A 14,507-nucleotide genomic window follows, 5' to 3' on the forward strand; every position below is an offset into this window, starting at 1 on the left:
AAAATGATCTTGTGTTTCAATATGAATTAATCTATAGTTATATAATGGTTTTTTCAAGTTTCATAGATATTTTATTATCACATTTCATGATTATTTGTCCTTCTTGATTTTCTCCCATGTCTTCAACAGTTCCCCTTAGCCAAATTTCTTCATAGGTAGACACATTACATAAGGATTCGTACTCAATGTTAGTGGAAGAAAAAGAAATGGTTAGCTACTTTTTTTTTCTCAATGAGGAAATTGTGAATATAATATTGAATGCATAGATGGTTTTTGACTCCCTCTTATTTTCCTCTACTACCCAGATAGAATTTGAATAACTTGTTATCTCAACATTCAAATCATTAGTATATTCAATACCAAAAAAATAAATCTCCTTGAAATATCAATTGACTCTCTTGGCCACTCTGCAATGATTTTCATGTGACTTATCCGTGAATTCTTTATGTATGGTAACTAAATATGAAATATCTACAGTAATAGTATTATATATTTTGGACTTCCCATAAATTGTCCATAAAAATAACCATTCACGTTTCTTGCTTCATCACAACTACTAAGATTAACATTCCACTCCAATGTTGTAGACATTTCTTTACATCAACTCTTATTGAACATTTGCATTCATTTCTGTGTATATTTACATTCTATGATCAAAGTTTTAGAATCATCTCTCAATACCTCAAGCACTAAAAATTGGTAAAATTGTCCAAGGTTCTTCATGTAAAATTATTATAACGGGCATATTTTGATCTTCCTAATTGAATTTGTGGAATTTCATGTTATAATATCATCAACATATAAAAAAATGAAAGCAACGTGCCCATTTTCATCCTTGTCAGTTTTGTATTTCATTTACTTTTAACAAAACCTCTACCTTTAACAAAACCCTTCTAAAATAATAAGGTGTAATTATTCACATATGAACACTTGGATGCATATTTGAGTCTATGTAATTCTTTGTTTAACCTCCATAAAACATTTTCTTGTCCCTTCTTTAAAAAAATTCCATCTAAACAATATAAAATTTTTCATTTAATTTTCCCTTTAGAAATGATGACTTAAATTATATTTGATGTAGCTTCCAATTGTGCTTAGTATCCAATGCAATCATCATCCTATCGGTGTTCTTATTTTATAAGAGTGCAAATGTGTCTTGACATTCCATTACCTCTTTTTGTGAATAGTTGTTTATTATCAAACTAACTTTATACTTATCAATACTTCCATCAACATTAAATTTAATTTTCAAAAACCATTCTAAACCCATGGAGAATTTATTCTTAGGAAAAAAATTAGTTCCCATGTTTCATTTCTCATAACAGAATCGTATTAATTATTCATGGAATCCATCCATTATTTATTATTTGTAGCTTTCTCATAATTTAAAGGCTACACTACTTTCATAACTTTAGTCACCAATGCATTGTTCGTATACCTTACAGTTGTCTAAATTTGTACCATTGATATTTGTAATGCCTCGACTGTCAAGAATGAAGATAACAAATAAGATTCCATGACCTTGTAGAGTTATTTTTCCTTCCAATTAAAATATCCATAGTTATTTATGTCATTTATGGACCAACTAAAACCCACCACACCATGTCCTCCATGAGGGCTCTTCATGGGAAGTGAATATTGTGGCTCCTCATTTTCCTTTAGGCATATTAACCTTTGGCTCAATTATTATGTTGTTTCAATGAAATTTGATATTACCTTGAATAGGGACTCACCTTAGAACATACTATCCCCTTAAGATTTGAAAACAATAGATATGAAAATGATATATGGATTTTAATAAAATAATTGAAGAATGTAAAATATCCATCTCTCTTAACAATGGAAACCAACAATATAGTACCCACCCTTCCATTTTGCACACTATAATCTGTGAACTCCAATGTTGGCTTCTCTTCTATAATGGATGACCCCCTTCCTTTGCCTATCACAAATACGGATTTAGTATTTCATATCCATCAAAATACACTCCCTTCTCTTCCGATCGAGGATTTCATTGGGATAAGTGTTAGAAGCTATTTTGCATATTCGTGGCCATAAAATGAGTACAAGGTCATGGAAAAAACTAGTAGTGTGTTAATCATTAGTGGCATACAGTGTATGGGAAGAATGATGGTAATTACTAGATTATGCCTAAGAAGGCCTAGATTTATTCTGGTATAATTTTTTCATGTCATTTTCAATATTCATAAATCACATCACTTAGTTTTCTTAACATATAGTTTTGGAACTCTTTGAAGAAGACAATGAATCACCAAAACATGTTCAACAATTTAGACTTGAAAAAACCTAAAAAAAAATTCACTAGAAACTCCACTATAAAAAGTCAATCAAGAAAATACTCTCTAAAAAATAGTGCGTCGATGAAAACATAACACAATTCTTTATGATAATTTGATATCAATTTGTTCCTAAGGTTACACCTTAATAAAAGAAATGAATTCTTTTTCTTTCTTTGATAATTTGATTTTTTCCCAAAAATTCTTATCTCCAAACTTGTCTATCCAACTCTTGTCATCAATTTCGCTCCTCTAATCTGGTAAGATGGATCATTTAAATACCAAAAATTACATTATTCTAGGCTTAAACTCTTTGGATATTTCCATTTCCTTTTAAGCAATGAAAAATGACTCATTCGCTCAATGACTTTAATGACAAATTGCAAGGTGTCTTATTTTTAGTTGGATTTCTAAAAGGTGACATCAACAATCATGGTGGGTCTATGTGCTTGTTCCTTGGATTCAACCATCACACTCATATTCCTTTTTTGGATATCACAATAGTGTAATTTTGAGGTCTAAGATGGGCCTCCTAAGGAAAATAATAAAATAAGAGTTATGGAGTTTTAAAGGAAACGAAAGGAAAATACCTTTTTAATGCATTTTTTACTTATCTCCTTATATATTACAAAATGTCAAGTTTATACACCCATTGATGTGGAATTAAATTCCAAATATAATGAGTAACCACTCTGCATACTTTGGAGTAGACCCAAATCGATAAAAAATTGAGAATAAATGAAAAAAACTTGTTCAACACACATTTTTCATGGATTCTTATTTTTTCCATTGTGGATCTACTTAGAAGTATGCAGAGTGGGTACTTGGGTGTCTACACTTTAAATTTGAGTAAACATATAAGGAGATAAGCGTAAAATACAATTAAAAAAATAGTTTTCTTATTTTCCCTCCAAAACATTCTTCCCTGGGTATGAAATCATCATATTGAATCCTATTGGTTCTTTAAAAGTTAATTTTGTTAGTATATTTTTGTTTTTGAGTCCCATTTTTGACCTCAAAAATCCCCCAATCGAGATGCAATTAAAAGTGGTTCTCTTAGTGTAGATTCTTTCTTGCAAGGACTATTTTTTGGGATAATGATAGCTCTTTCAATAAGTAGTGAATTCTTATTTCAACTCTGATTTTCTTAGTTCATTACAATGGTAGCTACAAAAGATAGATGCAAATGTGATGGGTTATATCTTATCTTCCACAAGGACTCGATCTTTTGATGTAGATATCTCACAGTCAAAGTTCTTCGGCTAATAGATTGTGCACTAAGAACATATTTATGTCCCATATCATAGGCTATTTTACCCCATGAATGATGTAATCCAATAATGAATACTAAAATTCAACAATGATTATGGGAGAAATACCATGAGAATTTTCTCTTCCACACACATTACATGGATCTCATATTTCACAATGCTTCTAACAGATGCCATGACTTCCACAACTGCCATATCTTACATTTTATCTCTTTCAAGTCTCACACACTCCAATATTAGGCCTTAGGCTCTAATACCAAAGAGAAAAGGACAATGATGCTATGAAACTCTTGAAATGATATGTACCTCCCTTTTTAATTCCCACATTTTGTAACATTTAATAAGGACGAATAATGTCAGGATGGTCATCGTAGTTTTTCTCTAGATTTCGTTTGATGTAATAATAATCTTTACTTAATATATTAACGTTGAAGAAGAGAGCATCCAACATAGATACTGATGCCTAAGAGTAATATTTTTTCAAGGAAGAGGTATAAAGGGGATTTGGGAAGTTTCCTATACACTTGAATTAATTATGAAATATTTGATAGTTAAACTAGCCAACTACTAGTAATTATGAGAAGAATGGGGAAGTGATACAATAATTCTCAAAATATATGGAAATATACCCATCTGGAGGTTTCCAAAATTTTTCATATATTCCTATACAAGGCCCCAATTTTCTATTACAAGAAGAGGGTATGGTTTGGGATAAATGTGTGTGAAAGAGAAAAGAGACTGAGGATAATGTAGTGGAGGAATGCAAGGGAAGTGCATTCAAGTGTACTCAATAAGTAGATAAGACCCGGGGGAATGAAATTAAACATCACATCAGGCTATGATGTTACTTTGAAAAGGAGGTGGCTAAGGACCCATTGCTTCATAGTTGAACTTTATGGAACTTTTTATTTTAAATGAGTTAATTAAGTGCATCAAGGTAGAAGAATTCAATCTAAGTTAAAGTGCCACAAAGAAATTCTAGTTGGTTTTTTTTTTTAACGAACATGAGGTAGTGATTAAAAAAAAAAGCATTAAGGGATTGATATAATAGTCAAGGGATCCACTTATGTGCTACATAGGTCAATTTTAGCCATACTGTATGTGTTAGTATTCCTACACTTTGTAACTGATAAAAAAAATCTTAATTCTTGTATGTGCAGAATGGAAACCTTCATGTCTTTTGCCGTGATTTTGAATTTTGTAGATCCGTGAGAGAAAATTTATTCTAAGGAATTAGATATAGCTTGGGGGTGGCCTACTGCAAGAAAGAATGCAATGTAGATAAGCCTATGGTTGGGTGAAGAGTGTCTCTCCCTTCAATTTCTTACAAGCATAAGTACCAAACATTATCTACTTTTGTGTAAATGAAATGAAATTATTTTTAGTGTTTCATGATTTTCTATATTGGATTAACATTGATGCTCCTAATGATGATATGAAATATGACATAATGGTTTAGCATATATGTTTGTAATGATGCCATCATCATTTTCATGATTATTTATTGTGGACGTTTGTTATGATGACATAAAATTTGTTATGATGGTTTACTAAGTATAATTATAATGAACAATGGGAAAATTTCTTAGTTATGAATGGTTGTTATATATTATTTACCCATGTATCCCTCATTACAAAAAAGTATTTCCTTGATTTAAACCTTTCCTATGAGATATGTTGCGAAGTGTATTTATATGTTGGTTGGAGATCTATATCTCTTTATGTAGATATTAATGTGAATGAATTTCCTTAAAAAGTTGCAGTATAAAATAGATGTGACTACATCTTTGTTTGAATGTGTTATGAAACCAGCTCACAAAAAGATAGAAAAGATCTAGATCAACGCCTTATAATTCATCCTCTTCGAGGGGCAACCTCCTTTACATTACACAAATGAACAATTCTTGGATGATACAAATGAAAATAACTCATTTCTATATATAGGAGTCTAGCGGGTCATAATATAATCAGAGCCAACATAACAATAATAATGTAAGGGAAAAATAATAATAATAGTGGGTTTCTATGGGGCACAATAGTAACAATATAGGGACTACATGGGTACAACAATATAATAATGGGGTTTTATTAATAACAATAAGGGGTTACACTAGTAGTATATCGGCCTAACATGCCCCTATCCTTCAAAAAGTGTTGTCCTCAACACTTGAGCAGTTTTTGATGCTTCTGTATAAAAATTTTGTCCTCCCATGTGGAATCTTCAGCAGGTAAGTTCTTCCACTTGATGAGATACTCTGAAATTGATTGATTTCCTAGCTGTCAGGTTCTTTTTTCTATGATTGCTCCAGGTTCCAATATGATTTTTCCTTCCTCTTTAAGTTCTAGCAATATTGTTTGAATTGGGATATTCTGCAACTTTTGAATGAGTGGCCACACTTCTTTGTCCTTCTTCCATTCATCCCTTGCTTTGTTTATCCAATTTTGTTAGATAATATAAATAGCACAAAACAATGCTTCCACCCTCATCCTTTCTTGAGAGTGCATCTGCAAAAAAAAATTTCTTCCCTTTTCTGTAAATGATGTCAAAGTCATAACCCAACATATTTGTGACCCATTTTTTATGTTCTTCTAATGATAATATTTGTTCTAAAATGCATTTAAGGCTATCATGATCCATTTTTACCTTGAAGTGTCTTCCCATTAGGTAAGGTTGCCATTTATTAAGTGCATGTAGTATTGCCAACATTTCCTTCTCATAAATAGCTTGCTTGAGATGTAACCTAAAAATACCCAATCACCTACATCAAAACATTTTTCACTGCGATGTTGATCTACCTACTTTTTCATTCGATTCTGCACCAAAGTGGCATTATCCTTTAAAATTTGGAGAACTTGTTGTTGATGCTCGATGTGATCTTTCATTGCTTGAACCTTTTTCTTCTTGATATTTCCTTCTATCTTGAGAGTTTGAGGAGTGGTAATTTCTTCCAACGCTTTACAAGATATGGTCAGATTCATTTATGGATGCTCGATGTGATCATTCACTTCTTGAACATTTTTCTTCTTTATATGTCCTTATATCTTGATAGTTTGAGGAGTAGTAATTCCAGCCAATGCATTACAAGATATGGTTGGATTCATTTCTTCTTTCTCGATATGATCTTTCACTTCTTGAAACTTTTTCTTCTTCATATGTCCTTCTATCTTGAGAGTTTGAGTGGTAATTCTTGCCAATGCTTTACAAGATATCGTCAGATTCACTTCTTCTTTCTCTGGGGTTGGGTCCTGGCATATATCCTCTTCTTTGATGTTTCTTGATCATTTTCTTCCTCCTCTTCATACTCTATGTAAAATAATTTCTTCTCAGCACACTTATAACCTTTAGTGCATTTTCTATCACAATTGTAACAATTCCCTTTTTCTCATTTTTCTTCCAATTGTTGTGGTGTAAGCCTTGTAGGTTGTGGAAGGCTAGGAGAATAAACACTTCCATACTTGTAGTCATGAGTGGTGGGATTCCTTGTTTTCATAATTTCGCTTTCAATTTTTCTTGCCAACTCAAATGCCTCCTCCAATGAATCAGGTTCCCAAAAACAAACCTCATGTTGAACGTTATCCTTTAAAGTCCCTAAGAAGACATATTTTTTTGCTAAAGAAAAAGTCGTGCCTTCATTTTCATTAAAACAAACATAATTTACAATATATACAAGAATTCCACCAAACTGTGCGGTTTCAGGAAAAATGGGAAGACTTCCTATAGAATCTAAGCCCTCCAACCCCAAAAAGTGCTCGCCAAACACTTTTGAGTACAGACAAAAACAAGCTACGGGAGTCGCTACGCACATGAACCCTCCCCACAAATACCCATGCCAACAATCCCTTAATTTCCCCCGTAATCGATGTCGTTCATTTTTCTTTTTAAACCCTACGCTGGAGATAGATATTGCTTCATAAAGAAGCAATACTTTTAACCCCCCGACCCCACCGAACCACTCCCACACTTTTGATCGTTGATCAGTCTTGCAAAGATTGGACGACAGAGCTAAAAATCACACGCTTGAAATCATCGAAGTTTATTGTGTGATGAGGGTGGTTTTCAGACCCGACCCTCATCCACGTGTCAAGTGTTGTAAGGTATCACTGGCAAGATTTCGAAACCACCTTTGGCTTGAAAGCAATGTGATCGCACCAAAACCACTTGAGAAGTGGTTTTGTCTCCCAACACTAGAAAAAATGGGAAGTGTTGCTGCCAGAACAGGGCCAACGGTTATTGTTCTCAACCTTTCTCCTGATTGTGATAACCCAACGCCCACCTCCGGGGATTTTCAGCGTTGTGATAACCATAGCTGCTAAGGTTGCCCCTGGCAAGCTATCCCCCATAGACCTGTCTGCCCAAAATTGTGAATCCTGCAGAAATATTCTCATTGCACATTGGCTTCCTTAGTTTTGTTCTGATACACTTTTTTATCCTCTTCCGCCTGATTATGGCAAAGTTCTTTTAGGTCATTTTGTAAAATTGCAAGCCAACACATCGAAATTCTACTCTCCTTGCAGGTGAAACCTTGGTTTACTAGAATGTCCACCAATTTGTTAGCCTTTCTACGCACATGGATGAATCTAAGTGTGTGTAGTCCCTGAAGATGAACTTGCATTTTTTGGATCACCCTTATTAACCTCCAGTGTTTTGTTACTTTTTCTTGCCTTGTTCCATGACTAATTTTCTTGGCCGCATTGATGACTAGTTTTGAATCAGCTTCTATTATCACATTTTGGCAGTTGTCCTGTTTCAGAAATTCTAAGCATTGTTCCAATGACATTAGTTCTGCCATGTTTTTGGTGGCTTTTCCTAAATGAAAATGGAAGAGGAAGATGATGCTTCCGGTTTCATTACATAGAACTCCTCCAAAGCCTACCATTCCTGGGTTATGTTTTGAAGCTACATCGATGTTATACTTCAAAAAACATTCCAAGGGGGGATTCCATAATTCTTTAGCTGATTCCCTCATGATTACTTTCTTATCTAGACCTTGTGGAATGAGCCCCTACATGTCTAACTTCTTGAGTATTCTCAACTCTGTTTCCGAGGGAGGATGTTTGGGGAGATCCCTAACTGTTGTGCCAACTATCTCTTTTAGTTGTTTCAAGATTTTCTCCAACAGGCGAAGAGAGGAATTCTTCTCTTCTTTGAAAATTATTTTGTTTCTTTCTTTCCACAGATTCCATATTATGAAACTTGGCAAGAGAGTCTAGGCAGAGTTTAGAACTTCAAAATCCAAAAAATTATTCCTCCAATTGTTTAGGGTGTTAGTGATACTATCTCTGTCTCTATCGGACTGACTAAAGATGGTGGCAAAAAAATATCGCAACCTTCAAGTGAAAATACAACTATTGAGAAGATGTTCCATTTTCTCCTCTTGTGCTTCATAGAGCCGACATCTAGAGGGTCCCAGCATACCCCTCTTTCTAATATTGTCCCATATTAAGATTTTCCTATGGTGAACCAGCCACATAAAGAGTTTGATCTTCATCTAGCCTTTGTTCCTCCATAGCTTCTACCAGATTCTGATTGGAGCTTCGGATTCTAGCCCAAGGAGAATACCATTTGCTTCCTTAATATTAAAGTTTCCCTCTTTGTTGTTACCCCATCTTAGTTGATCCTACCCTTCAATGACTAAAATCATCCTCTGACCCAACATCCTCTTTAGGGTCTCTGCTCTACTATTAAGGGTTTTGTCCTCTCTGCCATCTATTTTTTTCCATGTTCTCCATTTTTCTGTATTGTGAGCATGTTCCCAAAAGTCCTTTACCTTTACTAATCCATGTTATCTGTCTCGTGCTTGAGGCCCAAAAATTCCTCTTTCAAAAGTGTTGGTTCTTGTTGCCATTTATCCTCCCAGAATAGTGCCTGATCTCCATCTCTGATTTCCCAGAAACTGTTTTTTTGAACCACCCCTCTATTCTCCTAGGCATTGTTCCATATGGGAGAGCCCTTCAAGTTTCCAGACATTCTTATTAGCTTAGAAAAATGCCAGAAGTTGGCATATTTTTCCTTCCAGATGCTTGCCCATTGAGCCTTAGGATCCATAACCCACTGCCACCAAACTTTGGCCCCAAGAACCTTACTGAGAATCTCTAGATCATCCAATCCTAGGCCTCCTTCGTTCTTAGGTTTACAGATCTTTTCCCATGAAACTAAAGCCCATCTTTTCCTAGTTTCCTCCTTGCCCCAAAGAAAATCTCTTTGGATATTTCTAAATTGCTATAAGACTCCTTTTGGAGAAGGGAGAGCTGATAGCATAAAAACTAGGATAGCTTGGAGCACAGCCTTTGTAAGAACTAGTCTACTAGCCAAATTTAAAGACCTGATTGTCCATTTTCTAGCCTTATCTTGCATCTTGATGATTAATGGTTCCCAAAAGCTCTTACGCAAAGGTTTATCCGTTAGAGGAACTCCCAAATACCTAGAGGGGAGGGATTCTCTTTGAAAGCCAAGAATTCTGGAGACATTTCTCTGGATGGCAATGTGGGTGTTAAAGAAGAAACAAAATTGATTTGGAAATATTGACCTCCATACCTATTGCCATAGCAAAGTCATTCAAAATTTGTTTGTATGCATGTGCTTCCTTGACTGTGAGAATTCCCTGTAACATGGTATCATCTACAAATTGTTGATGGGTCAGAACTTAACCATTCTTTGATAGTTGGAGTCCTTGAATTTTTCCTGTTACTTTAGCATGCTTAATGGAACACCCCAACCCTTCCATCATGAGGATGAAAAGAAAAGGAGAGAGCGGATCACCCTGTCTAAGTCCTCTAGAAGGAAGAAAAATTTCAGAGGGAGAACCATTAACTAAAATTGAGAAGCTGGAGGAAGTCATCAGGGCCATGACCCATCTGATCCAATTATGATAAAAACTAAACGTGGTAAGCACTTTCTTGATATATGTCCAGTTCACTTTATCATATGCTTTGGCTATGTCCAATTTCATTATCATACATGCTTTCCTTTTACTAGTTAACGAGTAAATCACCTCATGAGCTTGAATGATGTTATCTTGTATTTGTCTGCCTTCCACGTACCCAGATTGTTCCTCGAAAATAAGTGTAGGTAGCAAAGGTTTGATTCTATTGGCCACTACCTTGGAAATTATCTTGTAAACTACATTGCATAAGGCGATGGGCCTATACATCTCTGGCGTTTGAGCATTATCCTGTTTTGGAATTAGGGCGATGAAGGAGGTATTGAGAGCTTTCAAAATAGTTCTATTCAGCCTGGAATCTTCCACTACCCTTACAATGTCCTTTTTGACAATGTTCCAATAAACTTTGAAGAAATCCACATTGAATCCATCCAGACCTTGGGCCCTGCTGTTTTGCATTTCCCTGAGAACCTCACTGACCTCCTTTTCAGTTACAGGTCTGTTGAGATTACAGTTGTCCTCTCTAGATACCAACTTAGGGATGTGTTGAGTGAAGTCCTCGATGAAAGGTTCCCTTACTAAAATGTTTTCCTGGGCAATACCTCAGAAGTGTTTAACTAAGACTGCTTCTATTTCCTCATGGGATTGATGGATCTGCCCGTCCACATCCTTGATCGAAGAGATCTCGTTGTGAGTCCTATTGGCAGTGGTGGATCTATGGAAAAATTGGTGTTGTGCTCTTCTTCCTTTAGCCATTGGACTCATGATTTTTGTTTCCAAAAAATTTCCTCTTGTTTACACAACTTTTCCCATTCTTGATGATATTTCTCTACTTGATCATTTTTGTTCTGATCAAATCCTTCCTTGATCAAAGCTTGGTTGAGCTCTAGAATTTTATTTTCAACAGATTCCTTACCTACAAAAATATTTCCAAATTCAATCTTGTTCCAAGCTTTTAGCTTCATCTTGATGTACTTTAATCTTTTGTGTAGCAGGAACATTATTGATCCATGAATCTGCAAATATTCTACCCACCATTTTTCAATGTTGTTGATGAAATCTGGGTCTAGAAGCCAAATATTTTCAAATCTAAAAGGTCGATTTCTTGGGGTGCCTATGCCCTTGATCTCCATTTGAACCGGCCAGTGATTTGGGCCTCCAAAAGGGAGAATTCCTACAATTATTTCCTTGTCTAAAAGCATGAGATCCTCAGAGATCATGAATCTATCTAACTTGGAGGCTACCTAGAAATCCCCTCCTCTTTTATTATTCCATGTGCAGAGGCCATTATTTGTCTCAATGTTAACAAGATTCGTGTTTTCTGAAATGTTTTGGAAGGCTAAGGAATCTTTATTTAGAGCTCTTGTACCCCCTTTTTTCTCTGAGAGAGATCTAATCATATTGAAGTCTCCTCCTATGACCCAAGGTAATCCTACATGCATAACCCGGAGATCCACCAAGGAGTATATAAACCTGATTTTGTCATCTAACCTTTGAGGGCCATAAATATTCATGACTAGATAAGTGTCCCTCTCTCCTATAGGCTGTATGACCACTGATAAATAATTCCTTGATGCCTCCACATAAATTATTCCAATCTTTTGGGGATTCGAGAGAGTGAGGATACCCCCTGTTGTGTTTTCAGCTTTAACTTCTAGAAACTCAAATCTGCTGAGCCATTTACTATAGATTTTCCTTAACTTTTGAATAGAGCATTTTGTTTCTTGGATGAAAATTATATCCGGAGCTGCTTGCTTCATTTTGTTACTCATCATTCTCTATTTTCTCTTGTTGCCTAGACCTCTAATATTCCAAGTTGTGAACTTCATAATTAAAGATTGGTAAAGGAGTAATTGGTTAGATCTTTCATCTTACCTGACTCTACCATGAGCTTTCCACATTCCATCAGTAGCTCGTTCTACTTTTTCCTCCCTCTTTTCTTCCTGGATTTCTCGATGCTAGCCCCTGAGTCATTTTTACTACTTTCATTCCTTCATTACTTTGTCTTTCAATGTTGTTTACTTCCTCCAAACCCTTTGCCTGAGTTTTCCATAGGAATAACTACTATATTCTATTGATCTCTTGTTGGGGTAGTGATTCTACCCCACCTGTAGTTCCCTGATTCAAGAACCCTTCTAGATCTAGATTTTCTCTATCAAGAATCTCCTGTAGCTCATTGTCCTCCACTTCCATCTCACTCTGGTTCATTTCCTGATCCACTTCCATTTCTGAATCACTCATCATGTTTCCTTTCTGTTTTTCGTTTTCCTGTGTCTGATCATTATCCTCTTCTTTCTCCCTCTTCTCATAACCTCCCCTCATTACTTGTTCTTCTACTGCTATTTCTTCATCCTCTTTGAGAACTTGGACTTAATTCTGACTAGCCTTTTGACCTCCCGCTGGGTGTTGCTTTGGCCATTTTTTGCCGCTTTTTCCTTTATGAACTACTTTGTGAAAGCTGTCTGTGTCTTCTATTGTGTTAGTTTTGGTTTTGTTTTCTACTTTACTGAGAGGTCAGTCTCTTATAAGGTGCCCGTGTTCATGGCATCTACGACATCTAAATGGAATATGCTTGTAGTCTACTATCTACACCCATTCCTTATCAAAAACCTCCAAGATGACTTCATCTAGAAGAGCTCCAGATAGATCCATCTCCACACAGATCGTTGCAAAGGAGGTATATTTTCCCCTCCTTGTGGCTTCGGAAGCTTTGACAAACCTTCATAATTTATTTCCTATGGCAGCTAGCGATTCTGTTTGCCAATAATCAAGAGGTAGAGAATAGAGTCTTACCTAAACCGGGACTGAAGTAAAAGTTTCCCTCTCCGGAATGAAATTCATCATCCATGGCCTCATATAGAGCCCTGCTACTACATAGAAGTAGGGCCCGCCTTCAAACACTCTTTCTTTATCCTCAATGTTGGTAGACACCATAGTGAAGAATTCCTTGGACCCTAGATGAAGATCAATGCTCCCTTTGGGCTTCCAGTGGTATCTGATCCAAGTTTTTAAAGCTTTTTCAGTGAGCCATAACCCCATGAATTTGCATATGATTGCATAAGTCTACATGTACTCCCTATGTGCCTGCAACACTGCATTATTTAATACTACTCTAAGAATGATTTCAGCCTTGGGTTTACACGGTCCCTTCTGATTTTTGTCTTTTGTTCCCAGTTTTTTGTCATTTTCATCATCTTTTGTGCTATCATTCTCCTTCGATTTGGAACCTTCTGTTTCCTCTTCCCTGTTTCTCTTTCCTTCCTCAGCATTACCTCTGCCTTTATCCAGAGGTATCTTGCTCTTGTTGGCCACCGCCTCCTTGTAGGAGGGAGTGGAGCTCCCTCCTCTGTGCCCATCCATGGGGAAGATTTCCTTCATAACCTAAAATCTTGGTCGCTTCCGCTTCACTCCTGCGTTCTCTCCTGCCTCCCAGGATGACCAGGACATTCACTTTTAAAAAGCCATCTTGATAATAAGTCCCTATGAAGAAATCAATCCTTTGATTCTCTGGAATATAATTTACCCTTCTATTTAATTTTTGAAAGTCTTCAACGTGCTCTTCCATTGAACCCTTTTGTTTGATATTCATAAATTGGCTAAAGAAGGAGTTTCTCTTTGTATCCTCATAATGTGCTATCATTTCCTCCATGAAAATTGACCACGTGACAAGTGGTTTACGAGAACAAAGTCATTTATACCATAAAAATTGATTCTGTTCTAAATGATTAGATGCAATACATACCTTTTGTAATAGTGGTACACCATGTATATCAAAATATTTCTCCATCTGTAGTATCCAATTTACCAGATCCTTGCCATCAAACTTCCTCATCTCGCCTTTTCTTGATTTTAGGAGCTCGATCTTGAAACGACTGTAACTCTGTAATTTCGGATCTTCCAGTTCTGAAATCGCAACTTGTAGTAGTCCTTTGCATCCTCTTTCCAATGCCACCAATCTGATCCAAATTGGATTCTCCAAGGAAGAGTTATGCCAAATCTCCCACGGTGACCTGATTATAGACTAGTTCAGTAGAGCGAACTTGTACGACATGACATGT

The sequence above is a fragment of the Pinus tabuliformis genome, chromosome 7 (assembly GCF_031772625.1).
Source record: "Pinus tabuliformis cultivar Carrire ecotype Pingquan chromosome 7, CPIR1, whole genome shotgun sequence".
Lineage (NCBI taxonomy): Eukaryota > Viridiplantae > Streptophyta > Pinopsida > Pinales > Pinaceae > Pinus > Pinus tabuliformis.